The 19,692-nt window shown below is 41.5% G+C and overlaps 1 pseudogene; it reads left to right on the forward strand.

Annotated features, from left to right (window-relative positions):
- The first annotated feature begins 6,239 nt into the window (after positions 1-6,239).
- LOC120063711 lies at positions 6,240-18,701 on the forward strand (annotated as a pseudogene).
- Positions 18,702-19,692: the final 991 nt, after the last annotated feature.

Here is a 19,692-nt window from a genome sequence, read left to right on the forward strand (position 1 = left end):
AGCGGGCATATGACCTCCCTCTCTTGGTGGACCAGGTATGACTCTTCCAGTCATTATCTCATGAGGAGAGAGATGGGTGCCTGCCCCTGGAGAGGCTCTCATGGCCATCAACGCCAGAGGCAGGGCTTCAACCCATGTCAACTTCGAACCTGCACATACCTTGGCTATCTTAGCCTTCAAAGTTTGATTGGCGCGTTCCACGAGGCCTTGAGATCGGATTTGTCGTGGGATACCATACCTAGGTATGAGTTCCGTTTGCAGCCACTTAATGACTGACTCAGCATCTTCCCCCGCCGCTGGTACTGCCCCAACCCATGATTCTTTGGTCTAAAAATTCATTAAACTTAAGTTTTGGGACGGTGGTGGTGGCCATTTTATCAGTTAGGTTATATCTGGAGTTTTACTATCTTGGTGCACTTAGCCCGCTGGCCGAAACCAGCAATGTATTCTCGGTGCCAACACCTGACTTATCTCTGGTGCCCCACCCTCGTACACAAAGCTCCTAAAATAATTAATAAAATTTCGATTTTTAGGAATTATTTTACAAAAGTTATTATTGTTTTTCAGTTATCTGAGTTGTTATATATTTTCCCAAAAGGTATCAGAATCGCCCTTTTGGAACAATATATTAACAAACCCAAGCGCTTCCAAAATAATTATCAATTCAATTTTAGGAATTATTTTGGAAAAGTTATTATTGTTTTTCAGTTATCTGAGTTGCTATATATTTTCCCAAAAGGTATCAGAATCGCCCTCTTGGAACAATATATTAACAAACTCAAGCGCTTCTAAAATAATTATCAATTCAATTTTAGGAATTATTTTGGAAAAGTTATTATTGTTTTTCAGTTATCTGAGTTGTTATATATTTTCCCAAAAGGTATCAGAATCGCCCTTTTGGAAGAATATATTAACAAACTCAAGCGCTTCCAAAATAATTATCAATTCAATTTTAGGATACAAGGAAATACCAACACCACAACAGGGAAAAAGTACAAGTCAGCACAGGCAAGCCAAATAGGACTCGGCGGTCCTCCCAAAAAGTTATCAACTAGTGAGTCTCGTGAGACGGCCAATGTTACACAACATTCAGGTTTACATTTCCACATTTGTATTTTTATTACATAACAACATTAACACATGATCACAGTTTAAGTTCTTCACAGTACATCTAGTTGAGTGCCAAGTCAACCATTGCCCGACTATCTGAACTTGTATTTTTATTTTATTTTGTTGATTCCCCACAGGTAACTTCCAAGTGTTTTAACCATTCAAATGGTGTTAAGTCTGGGGAACCTTTTCTAGACTTGGATTCTCACGGAATTCTCACTCAACCCGACTATCTGAATCTTTTTATCAAGCCTCGGATCCTCACTGTACATGTGGTTACAGATCGACCACTGTCAGACTATGTGAATCCTTATAATTGTAAGTTCTTCACCGTACACTTCTACTGCCGGACTGTGTGAACTTTTCTATAACTTGGATTCTTCACGGTTTCCCGACTGTATGAATCTTTTATCAAGCCTCAACAAACCTTTTCTAGAATTGGATTCTCACGGCTTCTACCCGACTATCTGAATCTTTTTTTTTTTTTTACTTTAGAGTCTCACGGCTTCTACCCGACTATGTGACTCTCTTTATCTCAGATATCTTTACATGTTTACCTTTACATTTAATGAATATAAATTTAACAGTAACCCATACTCACGCTCAGTACTACTGATCTTTAATTTGGATTTTCCTAATATATAATATGCAGATTTTTGATTTAACAGGTACTGCTTACCTTTGTTTTGACGGCCGTCTAGATCAGTTTCCTGAGGCGAGCTGGATTCCCGGCTGCTCCTGCGGACAGGTCACCCGTCCTTTCTGATCCGTCTCTCACTTGTCTCTTTTCTCTATCAACTTTTATGGACCGAATTCAGAGAAGATAACCATCCTCTGCTACCAAATTTGTTGATATCACAAGTTTACTGGAGAACTGAGACTAAGTAGAGACTCTGGACAGGGTGGATATGGTATAATAAAGGCAGTTTTATTCAGAGGTAAAGATATCTGAAATAGCGTGCACGGACTCGTTCTGTCTGGCTCATAGGGAACCGTCGGAAGAGCCCCGAAACATTGTGTGCAGTCACATTTTATACATTGTCTTGACGTAGGTAGGTTCCGGTAGTCTGTGCTCCTGACTGGTCGATGAGGGTTGAGGAAAGTCCCGACGCTGTTGCTGTGTAGATTACGCTCCCTCACCCCAAAGACTGAGGTCAGACAGTTTCTGTAATACTGTCTGAGCTATTCGCACCTGTTATACAATGGCCACTGTTCGCTCAAGGCTAACCACAGCTTCCCAGCTTCTTATCTGAGCTAACTGTTACTTCCAGCACACACACACATTTCAGACTGCTTGTTCATATCTTATGCTCAGATACATTTGTTGCAATTTCAGGCTGTGGCCTCATGGTTAGACAAAGCACTGGTAAGAGTAGAGACTAATGGGAAATGCAGTAGTTATAACAGGTTCTAAGTAGTTATAACAGGTTCTAACAGTTCAACGCTGTTAATTAAGGATATTATTTATTACAGATGTAAGAAGTTTTTAATAGATTGAACACAGGTCTCTGATCGCGCTGGTGAACGGTAGCTGACAGTGTCGGCTAGAGATGACGTGCAGTAGCTTCCTGCAGGAATTTGTAGTTTTGCTGAGGTCTGTAAGCCTCCACGAAACACATGCCTTATTTTAAGTGTTTTTAAAATCCCCTATGGGGAAAACTTTATAGTGGAAAAACGATTGGAACAATTTCCCTGTTTGACCACTAGGTTTTATGGGTATTATGACTCATACTGTGGTGCTCTATTGTATCCTAGCAAGGGAATTGGGTGCTCTTATCCAATTGCATTGCACATTGTTTTATTTAGTATAAGCTTCTGTCTTGTCAATAGGGGGGGGCGCTGTTTTCACTTTGGAAAAAATCGTGCCCAAATTAAACTGCCTCGTACTCTATTCTAGATCGTACAATATGCATATTATTATTACTATTGGATAGAAAACACTCTCAAGTTTCTAAAACTGTTTGAATTATATCTGTGAGTAAAACAGAACAGCAGAAAACTTCCTGAAAAATCTGAAAACGATGCTCTGTTCCAGGGCCTGCCTATTCAATTGCCTAATTTTTATCGATATGCATGCACTTCATACGCCTTCCACTAGATGTCAACAGGCAGTGGAAGGTGGAATGGGGTGTCTAGCTTGATCTGAGGCCGAACAAGAGCTTTTGGAGTGACAGGTCTGGAAATTTCTTTGTCTTCTCTGGCGCGCGAAGTACGTCGACATTGGCTTCTGAAAAGCGTTCGGTATACACGGCGGATATTTCCGGCTCTGATTTTATTTGATACATGTGATAATAACATCATAAAGTAGTTTTTTTCAACCGAGTTGTATCAGTTTATTCAACGTTTATTGGGACTTTTGGAATTTTCCGTTCTTTGCGTCAAGAGAAGATGGGCATGTTCGCGCCACATGGCTAGCTAAGGTTGCTAATTCGACAGGAGAAAAGGACATTCTAAAACCAAACAACGATTTATTCTGGACCTAGGACTCCTTGTACAAGATTCTGATGGAAGCTCAGCAAAAGTAAGAACAATTTATGATGTTATTTCGTATTTCTGTGTGTCACACCCTGGCCTTTGTTATATTGATTTTCTTTATTAGTTTAGTTAGGTCAGGGTGTGACATGGGGGATGTTTGTGTGTTTTGTCTAGTTTAGGGTGTGTGTATTGTTTAGGGGGTTTTGTAGAATGAATGGGGTTGTGTTCAGTGTAGGTGTTTAGGAAAGTCTATGGTTGCCTGGTTTGGTTCTCAATCAGAGACAGCTGTTTATTGTTGTCTCTGATTGGGAGCCATATTTAAGGCAGCCATAGGCTTTAGGTGTTTGTGGGTAATTGTCTATGTCTGTTGCATGTTAGCACTTAGTCTTTCATAGCTTCACGTTTGTTGTTTTGTTTTCGTTCGTTTTTGTCTTCCTAATAAAAGAAGATGTATTTTTCACACGCTGCGCCTTGGTCCACTCATTATCCTCAAGACGATCGTGACACTGTGGAAAATGTTGATTCCTATTCTCTGCCGTTTTGGCGGGCGCTGTCTCGCAATAACGCAAGCTGTTTGTTATGGTAAAGTTATTTTTTAAAATCTAACACGGCGGTTGCATTAAGAACCAGTGTATCTTTCATTTGCCATACAGCAAGTATTTTTATGTAAAGTTTATGATGAGTTCTTTGGTCAGATTAGGTGAGTGTCAAATAGCTCCGGACATTCTGGTGAATCGATGCTACATATTCACAATGTATAACCACGGTTTGCAGCTCTAAATATGCACATTTTCGAACAAAACATAAGTGTATTGTATAACCTGATGTTATAAGACTGTCATCTGATGAAGTTGGTCAAGGTTAGTGATTAATTTTATATCTTTTGCTGGTTTTTGCGAATGCTATCTATGCGGTGAATAAATGCGGTTGTGTGTTTGGCTATTGTGGTAAGCTAATATAATGCTATATTGTGTTTTCGCTGTAAAACACTTTAAAAAAATCGGGAAATATTGGCTGGATTCACAAGATGTTTATCTTTCATTTGCTGTACACCATGTATTTTTCATAAATGTTTTATGATGAGTATTTATGTATTTCACGTTGCTCTCTGTAATTATTCTGGCTGCTTTGGTGATATTTTTGATGGTAGCTGCAATGTAAAACTATGATTTATACCTCAAATATGCACATTTTCGAACAAAACATAAATTTATTGTATAACATGTTATAAGACTGTCATCTGATGAAGTTGTTTCTTGGTTAGTGACTAATTATATCTCTATTTGGTCGGTTTTGTGATAGCTACCTATGCGGTAGAATAATGGTGAAAATATGCGGTTGAGTCTTTGGCTATTGTGGTTAGCTAATAGAAATACATATTGTGTTTTCGCTGTAAAACATTTTAAAAATCAGAAATGATGGCTGGATTCACAAGATGTTTATCTTTCATTTGCTGTATTGGACTTGTGATTTCATGATATTTATATGCTATTATTTACTTGTGGCGCTATGCTAGGCTATGCTAGTCAGCTTTTACTGATGAGGATGCTCCCGGATCCGGGATGGGTGTTAAGTAAAGGTTAAGCATCCTAAATAATGCCATAGATTCCGTTTTTGAAAAATAGTCAACTTGAAGGCAAAAAAATAAGGAAGCATGATGTAAGATGCGAACTTGGTATTGCAACTGATTACAGTATAGACTACTAAACCAACAATTTACCGCAGCGATACCTTTTAATATATATTGTTTTATCTGGTTAGAGAAGAAAGTATCAAGACATCTTTTCCATTTCATTTAAGTCTTAACTGTAAGTAGTCAGTATCTATTCGTAATTTAACTTATTTAATGAGCTAGTTAATGAGCTAGCTAGCTGGCCAACTGGTTGATCTGATGAACTGCCATAGTTGCTAGGCTAACTACTATAGTTTGCCTTGTGAGTCAATGCCATTCTGATTCTTTATAGCTACTGTTTGTCAGTCAGTCAGTGTGCTTTGATGTGTGAGGATCTGTGTTTATTGCACTATAACCCAATACTACATCACGTGATTGAATATTAGCAACTGTTGGCCTAGGCGCCTGGGTGTCTGTGTGTGTGTGCTGGAAGTAACAGTTAGCCCCAGATAAGTGTGCTGGGAAGCTGTGGTTAGCCTTGAGCGAGAACAGTGTGCTTTCTATGCAGGTGCAAGTGGCTCAAACAATGTTACAGAGCTGTCTGACCTCAGTCTCTGGGGTGTGGGAGCGTAATCTACACAGCAACAGCGCCGGACACCAAGGAGCTCCAAGAGGCTGGGACCAGTCTGAGCGCCGGCGATAGGCTGAGCAAAGTTTAAACCACGCTCAGCCTCTACTGTGACGGGTTGGAACTATGTCTATCACCGTATAAGAACAGCTGTTTACTTACATCCTGCCAGTTCTCTGTTCTATCCTGCGAGGTGATAGAGGTGATACAGAGAACCCGTATATACAAAAATTGCATTTACCATTTATCGCTTGAGTTTAATAAAAATACTTAAAGTATATTCGGTGACTCTGAATCACATGTTGTCCTGATACCAGATTTGAATTGATGCAAATCCCTTATAGATGCAATGCATCAAATCTAAAACTTATTTTGTTGCCCTCCTTCACATAGCCTGACAGATTCGCAGAGGAGATGGAGCATGTGCATCTTGCTGCTGACAAAGAAGATGACCTATACTCGGGCTACAACAAACAATCAAACATTTGATTCGGAGTTAGTTTTAGCAAGCCTCGTGTCTTTGAATTAGAGTACTGCCTCATCTTCACTCTTGTTTCATACTGAATTTGTGATGAATTATAGTATTGTTGAGTTCATATCTTGTGTTTAACAGGAGCTTGACAATGATGCTGGTTTTCAGCAAGCAGTCAGGCCAGCCATGGGAGAAGGCCCCATGTGAGTGTTATAACAGTGTAATTTACAGTTAGTCGAGATATGGCATAATTAAAGCAATGTGCTAATGGCAATAAACTGAATTGAGTTCTACATTATTTGTGTTTATTTTCTAAGATGACTGCCAAGTTTCCTGGCATTGCCATTGGAGGACAGGCTTTGGGAACCTCTTTTGGAGTAAGTATGGATTGTGTAAGATTTGGTTTACTTGTTGCAGCATGTTGATTGTAAATCAATGTTTCAGTGATGGGTAGGCTATAAAGTAGGTTTAAGATTGAATTTTGGTACTGTGATTCTAAGTATGGGATGCAATCAAATTGTTCACAGATTAATGAAAAGAAGGCACATAGAGCCAATATCAATTTAGAAGATATAGAGTATTTTATTGCATTTGAGCATGTTTTGAGATTTCAAGAACAAAGTTTGGCAGTGAGAGCGGGCTTCTGAAGGTGAGAACTCGGGTCATGGTATACTTGCAAGTGAGGTGATGTGAGGTTAAATGTTAGCTAAGTGTTGAGACAGGGTTATATAGCAAACACCTGAACACATAAAGCCATGATTTTAAATATGTTTTTAGAGAAAATACCTTGTCTGTAAAAAGTAATCTGATTATTTAGTAATGAGTTGATGGGGTTTTATCTTTTTTTTTAAACCACGCGCTATTGCATAAATGCATGTTCTAATTTGTAAATCTGTCTTTAATGCTGTGACTTGCAGTCTAGGATGCAAATGGCCTCACCTATGGGCAGACCCATGACTGGAGCTGTACAGGTGTGAGCATCAGTATTCAGTTCCTCTAGTTTTCCTACTGCCCACTGGGCACACACTGGTTGAATCAACTTCATTTACACGTCATTTCTATGACGTTGAACTAACGTGGAATAGATGTTGAATTGACGTCTGTCCTCAGTGGGTGGATTCTAATATCTCGTGAACAGACGCATGTAACACTGGTATCGTAGTGTCAGTCAACAGACTGTGGGATAAGACGACTAACGAGGAACTTTATTCCGGTGCAGCTAGGCCTATAGTATGACTGCAGTCAGAGCAGCAGGCTACTCTTCAGCCATGACCAGAGGGGAGTTTACCAGGGAGGGAGAGGGCTGTGTGTTGGTCACATTCACTAGTTTATTGGAGACCACAAGTATAGAACGTAATATCAAAACCTGTTTCTTATATTTTCAGGTTCTGCATTTGACCCACTGGGTCAGTCCAAAGGACCAGCTTCTCTGTTGGAGGGAAAAAGTGAAGATACGTAAGTGTTTGTTTCTGTCTCTGCTGCTGACCCTCATTTCAATATGCGATTCTCAGGATTTCTCCTGTGATTCTGTAGGATGATGAAGGTATAATGATGGTTAGGATGATTGAGGTATATTGACGGCCATGTTGTTTTCAGGCCAGATAAGAAGGCGAAGGTCCTGAAGAAGGTGAATGACCTGATAGAGGAGAGTTGCCTGGCGCACAGCTGTGGAGTCCTACAGTTGGTCAGTGTACCCCTGCCTCATATCTGTACAGAATGACTTAGAGACATCACAGACTCAGGAATGTGTAATGCTTTACCTCTAACATCGTTATTTCTACCATTGTTATTACAGTCCCTAGATCAGCGGTTCCCAAACCAGGGGTCGCGACCCCATTTGAGAATTTCCAAAATCCTCGTAAAAAAATATATATTATAATATCATCTTTGTCTCTCAAAATCATTTAAATGTGGTTAACCTTAAAAATATAAATTAAAATCTAAAAGTAAAAACCAGAGAGCACACTCAGATCAGGAAAATGGTCGCACTTGACGGTTGGACTTGATTCATTCCCACAGTGAATGGCTAAGCCCAGTACGCTATAAAACCACACGCTATTGCAGAGACTGATATGGTGAAAACAATGTGTGGAGAGGCAGAGGCACAGAAACTCACATCAATACCTTTGTCAGATAACACTGTGAAACTAAGAATTGATGCTATAGCTAGCAGTCAGGAGGAAACTCTTGACTGATGGACTCAAACTCCTCACCTTATGCCCTCTAAATTAACGTTAGCTGTGAGGGCCGAGACGCATTGACTTATGTCCGCTACATGTCGGGGGATGCTATTCACAAGGACATATTGTTCTGTCTCAAGATTCTCGAGCATGAAACAGTACAAGGGATGCGTGGCTATATTGACGAAAAACAGATTCCATGGGATCGAATGGTGGGCTTCTGCACAGATGGGGCTCCATCTATCACCGGACGGCGGGCAGGCCTCTGCACTCTAGTTATGAATGTGTCTCCCTCTGCCATGTGAACGCATTGTATGATACACCCACTGAGCTATAATAGATACCCCGAGAGCAACTGGCGGCAGAAGAGCTGAGCGCAGAACTCGGAAATATGCAGTACAGGTAAGTGCGGTTGTAAACTAAATCGCACACGCCTGTTCGCAAAACTATCAGATCATGACAATGTTCTTTTTCATACCGAGGCTTGGTGGTTATCGAGGGGGAGTGTTAGAAAGATTTTTCGAATTGAGAGAGAAACTGTTGTCATTCGCAATGGATACCATTTAAAAAAAAAATAATTAAACAGACTTACACTTTCTGTGTAATGAAAATAAAATGTGTCTCCTTGCCTATCTAACAGATATATTTGGAGAACTGAACGCAAGCATGCAGCGGAAATACAAAATAATTCTACAGATGAGTGACCGAATCAGCAAAATCTGTTTGACTGTGATCCTGGCTCAGTTGACATGCCGGTAAATTAAGTCGATCAGCTGCTCGAGCTGACCGAATGCTGCAGACAACGCATTCACGTGCCACTATTGAGGAGTTTTGGTTCCCGATTCAAGGGAAATACGGTGCTGTCTCCCTCCGAGCATTACAACTCATGGTACGCTGATTCAGTGCTCTCATCTGTATTAAAAACCAATATTGATCAAGGTTGGATGTGACAGGAGAGATGCCCCCCGTACTTCGAGAAGCTCCAACGCGATATGCATCAAGGACACCCATCTCATTAGTGGTGGTGAGATAATTTCTCTTATGTCAGACTAATTTGCAATTGACTGTCATAGCCCCACATTAAAAGTATATGATGGTGAGTTGAGAATACAATCAGAAATACTGTTAGAATGTTTTGCAATTGATTGCCATGGCCCCAATTTAAAAAAGTAATCATTGGCTGTTAATTACATAATTATTTTTCCACATGGTTGGGGTCACGAGAATTTTCAGGTATTAAAATGGGGTCATGGGCCAAAAAAGTTTTAGAACCCCTGCCCTAGATAGAGGCAGGGTGGAAGGACAGAGCATTGGTGAGACAGAGGGAGCAATCAGGCAATGCAGACCACATCAACCTGGACCTTACCTGCTCTGTGAGTACAATAACAACTGTCAATAGAAATACTAATCAGTCCACATCACCTGGACCTCAAAATACATTGCGTCTCACAAGCATGTGAGGTCCAGGTGATGTGGACTGATTAGTATTTCTATTGACAGTTGTTATTGTACTCACAGAGCAGGTAAGGTAAATTTTGGTCTGATCACAGGGATCAGAGTTGATATTTAGGTATTTTATTAACTTGGAGACTCAATACACTAACAATGACATGTACGCAGAGGCCCTGAACACTTACCAGGTCATCGTAAAGAACAAGATGTTCAGTAATGCAGGTGGGTGGGAGAAGGATGTCATATTTTAGATTAGCCACTGAAATGACAGACCAGCACTGATGAGCATTACTGGGCCAAACACCTGTTTGTCAGAAAACTATTTTTTACTTTCTTTCCAGGAAGGTTAAAAGTGAACATGACCAACATCTACTTCAAGCAGAAGGATAAAGATCATGCAGAACATCAATGTGGTCTTCATCCCCATGGGCAAGTACTCTGACGCCCTGAGCGAGAGCCCCAACAGCTTTAACTTGATCCTGTGTGTTACCACGCCATTGGAGACATAGAAAGGATGAAGAAGGCTTTTCCGAAGCTCATCTGTGTCTTCTGGGGGATCGACAAGTACATCCCACCCAACGTGAGCACTTCTATTCTATTCTCAAACTGAACATAGTCAGCACAGTGAAGTGTACACTACACTATGAGTCCAGTCTGCACGCTTCAGCACATGGAAAGTTCTAGGCTTTATTGTAGTACGACTTACTGCATGTTATGCTTCTCAAGTCATCTACGTTAGTTTTGTTTTCAGGATGACACCCATGCCAACCTGGTGATTGAAGCCATCAAGAACGACAAGCTTCACCAAATGGAGAGAGAACGATAACAGTCTTATTCATACATTATACAAAACATCACTGTTCATCTGTATGAAATGTTTCAGCCATTGTATTTGGCCGCTGGAATCTGTTCTCTTGACTGCAGGAAAGCCCTGGCTGAGAAATTCATCATGACATGAGCCAAGCTCATCTCCCCAACATTCGCTGCTGGATTTGACTAGTGTTTTTCCAAACCTCAACACTAGAGGGCAATACAGGGTAAATGTGGGCTGGCGTCCCCTTGGTACAGTAATGGCAATACTCTGTGTGGTTGTTTCTGTAGGTGTGTGAACATGGTGAAGAGTTTCCAGTATAACGACCTAGAGATCACCAAAGCCATCACCTACCTGAGACAGAGGGACTTCAACCAGGTTGGTATGTGTCACCGACTATGAACAGTCTTCCCTTGTACCACATGAAGGAAATGGCATGTTTTTCCTTTTCACTCCATCCTGTCTGTATGTGTGTACGTTGTATTTTCTGTCTATGTATCAGTTTCTCCCTTCAGCTGTTTCACCACAGCTTTTCTCCTCTTCACTCCCTCCATTTTGTTTGTTTTCCTTTTCTCCATGACTCTTAAGCTCAAGGTATGTGTTATACTCATTTGTTTGTATGTGTAATGTTCTTGTCAGATGTTGTGAGGTGTGTGTTTGTATGCTATATGACTGTGTAAATGGTATAGTGATGCTAAGTGATTGGGTTCCTTCTACAGGCTGAGGAGACTCTGAAGACGTTTGAGAAGAAAGACAGCAGAGTGAAGAGTGCTGCAGCCACTAAGCTCTCCTTCCTCAACTTCCTGGTAAGACCCTCTCATTCTGATTATCGATATTATATAGTCATATTAGGGAAATACTCCTATATTCAATCATCATTAGCGTACTTCCTTGAACTGTATGGCATATGTAGATCTCTTGGTGAGATTACCTCTGACCCATCACAAGAAGGACTATGACCAGGCTGACCGCTATACTGACCTGGCCATGACGGCCGACCGCTACAACCCAGCGGCGCTCATCAACAAGGACGATACAGTGTTTGTGAAGAAGGACTATGAGAAGGCTACAGAGTTCTAAAAGGAGGCTCTCCGGAACGACTTGTCCTGCACTGAGGCCCTACTGTATATAACCTGGGTAAATAAAACAGTCAGGACTCAGCAAGATCATTGGGAGCTCAGGGATCTGTTTAATATGCTATTATTAATCTTGCGCCGTAGTCTTCCTTTTCTCACAGAATGTGCTTTTTCCTCAGGTCTGACCTATAAGCGTCTGGAGGAGTCTCTAGACTGTTTCCTGAAGCTCAAAGCCATCCTGACGAACAGTGCTCAGGTCATGTGGCAGCTAGCCAATCTGTATCCTCACAGAATACTGGGTCTTTGAGCGTTGCCTAAAAACAATGTTATTTAAGGAGCGCTTGTCTACAACTTAGAGCGTTATTATAATATATAGAGGGCTACATGTTTTGCGTATATGTGATCCTTGACTGCAGCTCAGCTTTGAGATGTTGGAGGACCCCCATCAGACCATAGAGTGGCTGATGCAGCTGATTCGTGTGACACCCACAGACCCCCAGGTGATGGCCGAACTGGGAGAGCTCTACGATAGCGAGGGAGACAAGTCTAAGGCCTTCCAGTACTACTACGAGGTCAATCTCTCTCAACGCAGTACTGGGATTTTCTATCATCAGATAATCATGATATACTTCTAAGTTTCAATGCTTATCACAATGTATCTGTATATTATTTTGATTCACAAGTCTAAATTGTAGGAACTACTGTAGTTGATTACAAAAATCAGTCGCATGAAGACTTTGGGTGAAATCTGAACTGTCTCCATGGTCTTTGTTCTTGTTCAATCCTTGAGGTATTCCCCCTCCAACATTGATGTTATTGAGTGGCTGGGGGCCTACTACATTGACACTCAGTTCTGTGAGAAAGCCGTCCAGTACTTTGAGCCACACTAATCCAGTAAGTCTGTAGTCCTCATCTCACTATAATATTGCTGTGTATGTGTCTTGAGTTTGTACATCATAATGTAACAAGTGATATGCTTTGTTTGTTGTGCCTCTATTCTGGCATATCTGCCCAGTAGCCTGGGGACAAAGTAATGTTGTATCATGCCCCTGCAGTATTGATAACTTGTCAAGTCGTTTCATGCGAACTCAAGTCTTAGGCCTTAGACTCCAGTACTTTGAGCCACACTAATCCAGTAAGTCTGTAGTCCTCATCTCACTATAATATTGCTGTTTCTATTTCGCAACAAAGCCTCCTTCACTCACGCCGCCAAACTTACCCTAGTAAAACTGACTATCCTACCGATCCTCGACTTCGGCGATGTCATCTACAAAATAGCTTCCAATACTCTACTCAGCAAACTGGATGCAGTTTATCACAGTGCCATCCGTTTTGTTACTAAAGCACCTTATACCACCCACCACTGCGACCTGTATGCTCTAGTCGGCTGGCCCTCGCTGCATGTTCGTCGTCAGACCCACTGGCTCCAGGTCATCTACAAGGCTATGCTAGGTAAAGCGCCGCCTTATCTCAGTTCACTGGTCACGATGGCAACACCCACCCGTAGTACGCGCTCCAGCAGGTGTATCTCACTGATCATCCCTAAAGCCAAAACCTCATTTGGCCGCCTTTCCTTCCAGTTCTCTGCTGCCTGCGACTGGAACGAATTGCAAAAATCTCTGAAGTTGGAGACTTTTATCTCCCTCAACAACTTTAAACATCTGCTATCTGAGCAGCTAACCGATCGCTGCAGCTGTACATAGTCCATCGGTATATAGCCCACCCAATTTACCTACCTCATCCCCATACTGTTTTCATTTATTTACTTTTCTGCTCTTTTGCACACCAGTATCTCTATTTGCACATGATCATCTGATGATTTATCACCCCAGTGTTAATCTGCTAAATTGTAATTATTCGCTCCTATGGCCTATTTATTGCCTACCACCTCATGCCTTTTGCACACATTGTATATATATTCTCTTTTTTTCCCCTACTATGTTATTGACTAGTTTATTGTTTACTCCATGTGTAACTCTGTGTTGTTGTCTGTTCACACTGCTATGCTTTATCTTGGCCAGGTCGCAGTTGCAAATGAGAACTTGTTCTCAACTAGCCTACCTGGTTAAATAAAGGTGAAATAAATAAATAAAAAGTGGCAGTTTATGGTGACCAGCTGCTACAGGAGAAATGGTGAGTTTATCATCCACGTCAAAGTGAGTTATTATGTAAATAAAACATTTTGTCAGAATGAATTTGTTATCACCCTTACCGAGGTAGAAATAATTACATGTGCAATAACTTGAACACTGCTGCTCCTTGTTCCTTCATCCTCAGGAAACTACCAGAAAGCCCTGGAGACTTACAAAGACATCCACCGGAAATTCCTGGAAAACGTTGAATGTAATCCACCCAATCCCTTCTTGCCCTCTCAGCATTACTTCTCTAATGTAATGGTTTATAAACAATTATGTATTGATGCTGACATCTCTATGGGTGTGTGTTTTTCCCATGTCCCCCTACAGGCCTGTGTTTCCTGGTGAGGCTGTGCACAGACATGGGTCTGAAAGAGGTCCAGGACTACGCCACCAAACTGAAGAAGGTGGAGAATATGAAGGAGATCAGGTACTCTACTTACTAACTACACTCTTGTCTAAGGCTACTGACAGTGACACAACACCATTTGAAGGCACTAGAGACTTTGGCTTCACTGTGTCTTTCCTATGGAAAACAGACGGAGAATACCGACATCTCACTGAATCAGAACCATCTGCTCCTAAATCAGCACTGAGATTTTCTTGGATCAGAACGGTCCTTCTAAGGAGCGAATCTCTCATTCCTGCTCTGTTGTTAACTGGCCCAAGCTTTGCTGACATGATGTCTGTGGCTGTTTTTGCTCTCTGCAAGTCTCTTTGTTTTCACTATAGAAACCAACAAACAGTTGGATAAATCAGAGAGTGTCTGTGTTGTTGTTTTGGTTGATGGTGGATTTGAACAGAGACATCTCTTTCTCTCTACACTAGCGGGTTAAGTCGCCAAGGGAGGGCAGTGCTAGAGGGGCCCGGAGAGAGGGCAGCGCCAGCAGTGGTGATTGACCCGGCTCCAACAGGACCCTGAACACCTCCATATGTCTACACACATCTCCAACCCTGTTTAGTTATATATGGATAGTATTCAATCATAAAAATTCATTTCACCAATTATCTATTTTCTCTTCACTGCTGTCTTGAAAGTGGGCACCCCGAACCCTGTCCGCACCCCGCCTAAGAAGGCCATTGGTACGAATAGACATTAGATAGTAATAGAAAAAGAGCTGTTTCAGACTTTCAGTATGACATGATGTTTATCTGTCTAATCCCACTGTCGCTAATCCTAACCCAATACATTTCCATTACATCTCTGACCCGGACTTTCTCTTCTGATAGTAACCCTTTCCTACCTATTCAATTAACCTTTTATAATCGCTCTTTGCCCCACTGCTGTACCTGGGTGTGTTTCGACAAGGGGTACTTCTGACCCGGTCCGCACCCCACCTAAGAAGGCCATCGGTACAAGTCTTCTCTGTGTAGATACAGTATGTGCCCCTTTCCAATACTTTTAATCCAGCTGTTCCAACTGCTGTCACTTTTCTGTACTAACTAGAACAAGTTAAAACAACATTGTTATTCTGGCTTGACCATGTGAAAACAATTATTACTACGAAACCGTCATTGGCACATAAAGGGTCAAAGGCGTTTGATTGACTACATACTACTTGCCCAAAGAATCTCTGAAATTTGTCCATGACCAGACTAGTTATTGTGGTTTCCTACACTAGATATGCTCTGCCATTTTATGTTATAATAGTAATGGCTTAGTTCTACAGTATGCAGTATACTTGCTGATGTTTTCAGTGTTGAAGCAATAATTATCATGCCATATTCCATGTTTTTTAAAAACACAGCTAATCCTCCATCAGCACTCGGTAGTGAAGTGGCCTGTACAAATGTTTACACAAGCTTAGTCTTTCAGTCATTTACTCTTTTTTATTCTCTTATGGCACTTCAGAGATGGATAACAAAGCAGATGAGCAGGACAGTGGTACACTTTGTTTGTGTGGCAGATTGGTCTGGTATTTGGTGTTTTATTAGGATCCTCATTAGATCACACAAACAGTGTGCTAACCCTTTACACAAAGACACACCACACTATTTACTCTCCAACTGTCATTTTAAATTCCCTTTGTGCTCGCTTCATGCTGCTCTAGCTTGATCCTTTAAACTATCCTTGTTCTTCCCTGTCATTCTTCTGTCTTCCTTTTCTCTTTCCACGTTTTTCTTCTGGATCTGTTCTCTCTCTCTCATCCCGGGCCTAAACACAGTCCTCTGCTGTGTTGGGATTAGTTACTTTAAAGTTATTAGTCGTTACATTTAAGGCATTATTTATTTGTGTTACTTTTATGAAAAATATCTGTTTGTTTGACTGCTGGAGGGAGCATGGTGAGCTGCGCGCTCTACCAAACAGGCTACTTACTAACTCAGGTTTGAGCATCAATGTCTTTCATCTGGTGCACTGCTTTCCTGTGATAGCGCAGAACTTGTAGACTATCTCATGGGCTACATAATTAGCCATATATACTGTAAGCCAAACATCTGTACAGATTTCCTATCTTTTCATTCAAAATCTCTCTCGAGCTGCCAGTTCTGGTTATAGACTGCATGTACACGGACTCATAGAGATGTATAGAGGGCACACTTGCCACTAGATGGGGGAAGCCCTCTGTGGGCTTTGCTATCACAGAAGCGATCAATGGCAAAGATCAAAGGTGCACCCTCCTATACATTTCTATGGACAGCAGCTGTCATGACATTTCTCCAAACACCCTTTCTCCGCTCCCCCGAGAGCTAAATGAGGAAACAAGTCGAGATTGGATCATGGAAACACGCCCGGTAGAGATATGATTCTGAAAGTAACGCACGCGTTGTTTGACAAAGTAACTGTAATAATGCTACCCAATTTGAAAAAGTCACGCATTACTTTACGCCATTTCTCATGAAAGTAATCTGACTACATCATTTTTTTGTCGTTTGTCAAATACACTAAGCCAGGTGAAAGTGTTAAGGTATAAAGTAACTGTTTAGGTAAAAGTAAAGGAATAAACGTTTTCCAGTATGTTAGAAAAAGAAACACAAACATTTGAATTCTCAATTTCAATGACTGAACTACAGTCTAGCTCTACATTCCCAATTCACAGCGTCCAAGAAATCTTCTAGCAGGCTGCTGTTAGCTATGTATGCCAGGAATGACTCCCTCCTGTAACTCGCCACCTCAAGAGAATGTTTGCACTGATCACATTGCAAAGAGAGACCTGAAAATACTCTCAGATATTTGAGAGAACCTCCCTTCTTGCATACACCCCTAAGAGTTTCCCCTCTTTTGACCCTCTTGACTACTAACTCGGAATACATAGTGCTTATACATGCACATTTTGGAGTGGTCGTTATTTAGAAACTGGGGTTATTACGGTTATTTTACTTCAGCAAAGTCGTCTACTTATGACTACTCTTTAACTGAGGATCCAGTATGGTTTAAAAGCACTTCTCAGACACTTCCAAATCAATGGTGCCCTTTGATCTAAATGTGTAAGCTGCCCTCTTCTTGCGCAGGGAGGTCTGATCACACCAACAGTTGACAGCTGACCCTTTGACAGGGAAATACAAAGCTAGACACTCATGGTATGTGCAATACATTTTTTTCTCCGTTTTGAGGCAGAAAAAGGGGTTGCTTTTCCACTAGAAATCTCACTGCATTTTTTTGGTGAGTGGGGCCTTTGAAAGGCTGTGATTTGAGGATTGTGAGGCCCAACGGAATATTGGGCCTCCTCCTCTTCCTGTTTTTGTGGTTGGAGTTGTTTCCATGACTACCTGGTTGCCAGATGTGAGTGTCTCTTGCCTGTCCCCCACTTTTCTGGACCGCCATACGGACCTATCATCTGAGCCTAGAGCTGCCACACATTCCCTCTCCCTCCTTCTTTCTCTCAAACACACACAGAGGAAAGAGAAGCATGTGGTATTAAACAGCCTCTCATTGTTTATCCCTCTCTAACAGAGTGTAACAATCATTGCTAAATGTGATCCATGCAGTTACAGGGTAATGAAGGGGCCAGTTCCAACAGTAGGCAAGCAGGTTCATCCTGTGTCGTTTTCTCAGACAGTGGGCACCGCAGCCATGGCACCAGCGCCAAGGCTGAGCGCAAAGATGAAGGCACTGCCTGGCACCAACGAACCCTACGAGGTCAGCAGCCAGTGAGACATACACACTGCCTCCCTCCACCTTCAACAGTGAAGATGTGCAGTGTAGGTTTTTTGTCTTCCATTGTACAACTCTACCGCAGTCTTTCAATGGTGTTCCAACTCTTTCCTCTCTGCCATCATTTTCACATTAGGCCCCTGATCCATCTTAACACCTTGTGGACAGAAGCATTACAGAGGCCCAGACTAAACAGACAGACTTATATAGAGAGAAGCAGTATACCATCCATCTGTCTATAGGCAGTGGACCATAGACCACACACTCTACCTCTCTGTCAGCACTAACACAGCTGTCACCTTCATGAAGTAACTTACCCTCTCTTTCCTAACATTGATTTTCAGGGGATTGGTCTTGTGTTCCCCTTACAATATTTTTAGTCTGTGCTGCTACGATAGTTTATACATTTCACTTACAGTGGAGTTCTAATGTGGGTGTCACTGTGGACACCCCACAGTATCTGCAGGGAGTGTGGTACACAGTTGCCACATATGGCGAGTGATCATGTGTGCAATATGATGATCAATAGTAACTGAATGTGTTTGTGTGCGTGTAGATGCCTCCTATGTGGATCCACCAAAGACTGCATCCAAGAAGCACATAGAGGATGACGACTTTGCTGATGAAGAGTTGGGAGACGACCTACTACCGGAGTAGCCAGTTCCAAGTTCCCCTGATTTCCTCCTCCCCTCCTTGACAGTAAGGGTGTTTTCACATATGAAATTCGGTACACTGGTTCAGTTTCCTGGAGCGTTTGTGAGAATTCTACAGAATATGTTTCGCTTTCACAAGACCTGAAAATAACAGTTTCAGGGTGCGATTAGCAAGCCGCACATTTTACATGATGTTAGTGAGCTAGCTAGGTAGCTTGTTTACAATGGGCAAAAAGGTTCCATGCGACTCACGCTGACGCATTACAATACCTGGTACTCTGGTCCTGGATCTTCGACCCGCTACTATAGCATGGATCCGGATCATAAGGTTATTTGTGAACAACAAGTTCAAATAATCTATACATTACATTCCACCAGAGTGGTGCAAACTGAGATGATTATTTTCCCATATGCTAGCCTGGATGCATTTTATCACCTGGAAACTTTCTGGGAAAATCCATTGTTATTAACTCTATGGTAACCTCAGGACAGTAATACAGTTTTAACCCAGTTTAGAGGCTCTTCATTTAAATGTATACTTTATAAAATATGTTTATATTGCAAAGCACTATTTATTGTAATTCGCAAGTCTTCCCTGGCTTTTTGTGTTCTGACTGAGGCAAAGAAGTGCATATATGCATCTGATTTGTCTATTTTCAGATAATAAAAAAAATGTCACCATACATTGTTGCTCTTGTTAATTTTGGATGCATGGGTTTGGGTGTTGAAAATATTAATTATAAACCAGGTTGTTCGAGCCCTGAATGCTGATTTTCTGAAAGCTGTGGTATATCAGACTGTATACCACGGATTTGACAAAACATTTATTTTTACTATTCTAGTTATGTTGGGAACCAGTTTATAATTGCAATAAGGCACCTCTGGGGTCTATGGGCAATATACCACATTTAAGGGCTGTATCCAGGCACTCCGCATTATACAACACAACTTTAAAATATTGCATTGTAGATACGGAAAGTTGAAAGTATGAACCT

This window comes from Salvelinus namaycush, chromosome 19 (assembly GCF_016432855.1).
Source record: "Salvelinus namaycush isolate Seneca chromosome 19, SaNama_1.0, whole genome shotgun sequence".
NCBI classification, from domain to species: domain Eukaryota; kingdom Metazoa; phylum Chordata; class Actinopteri; order Salmoniformes; family Salmonidae; genus Salvelinus; species Salvelinus namaycush.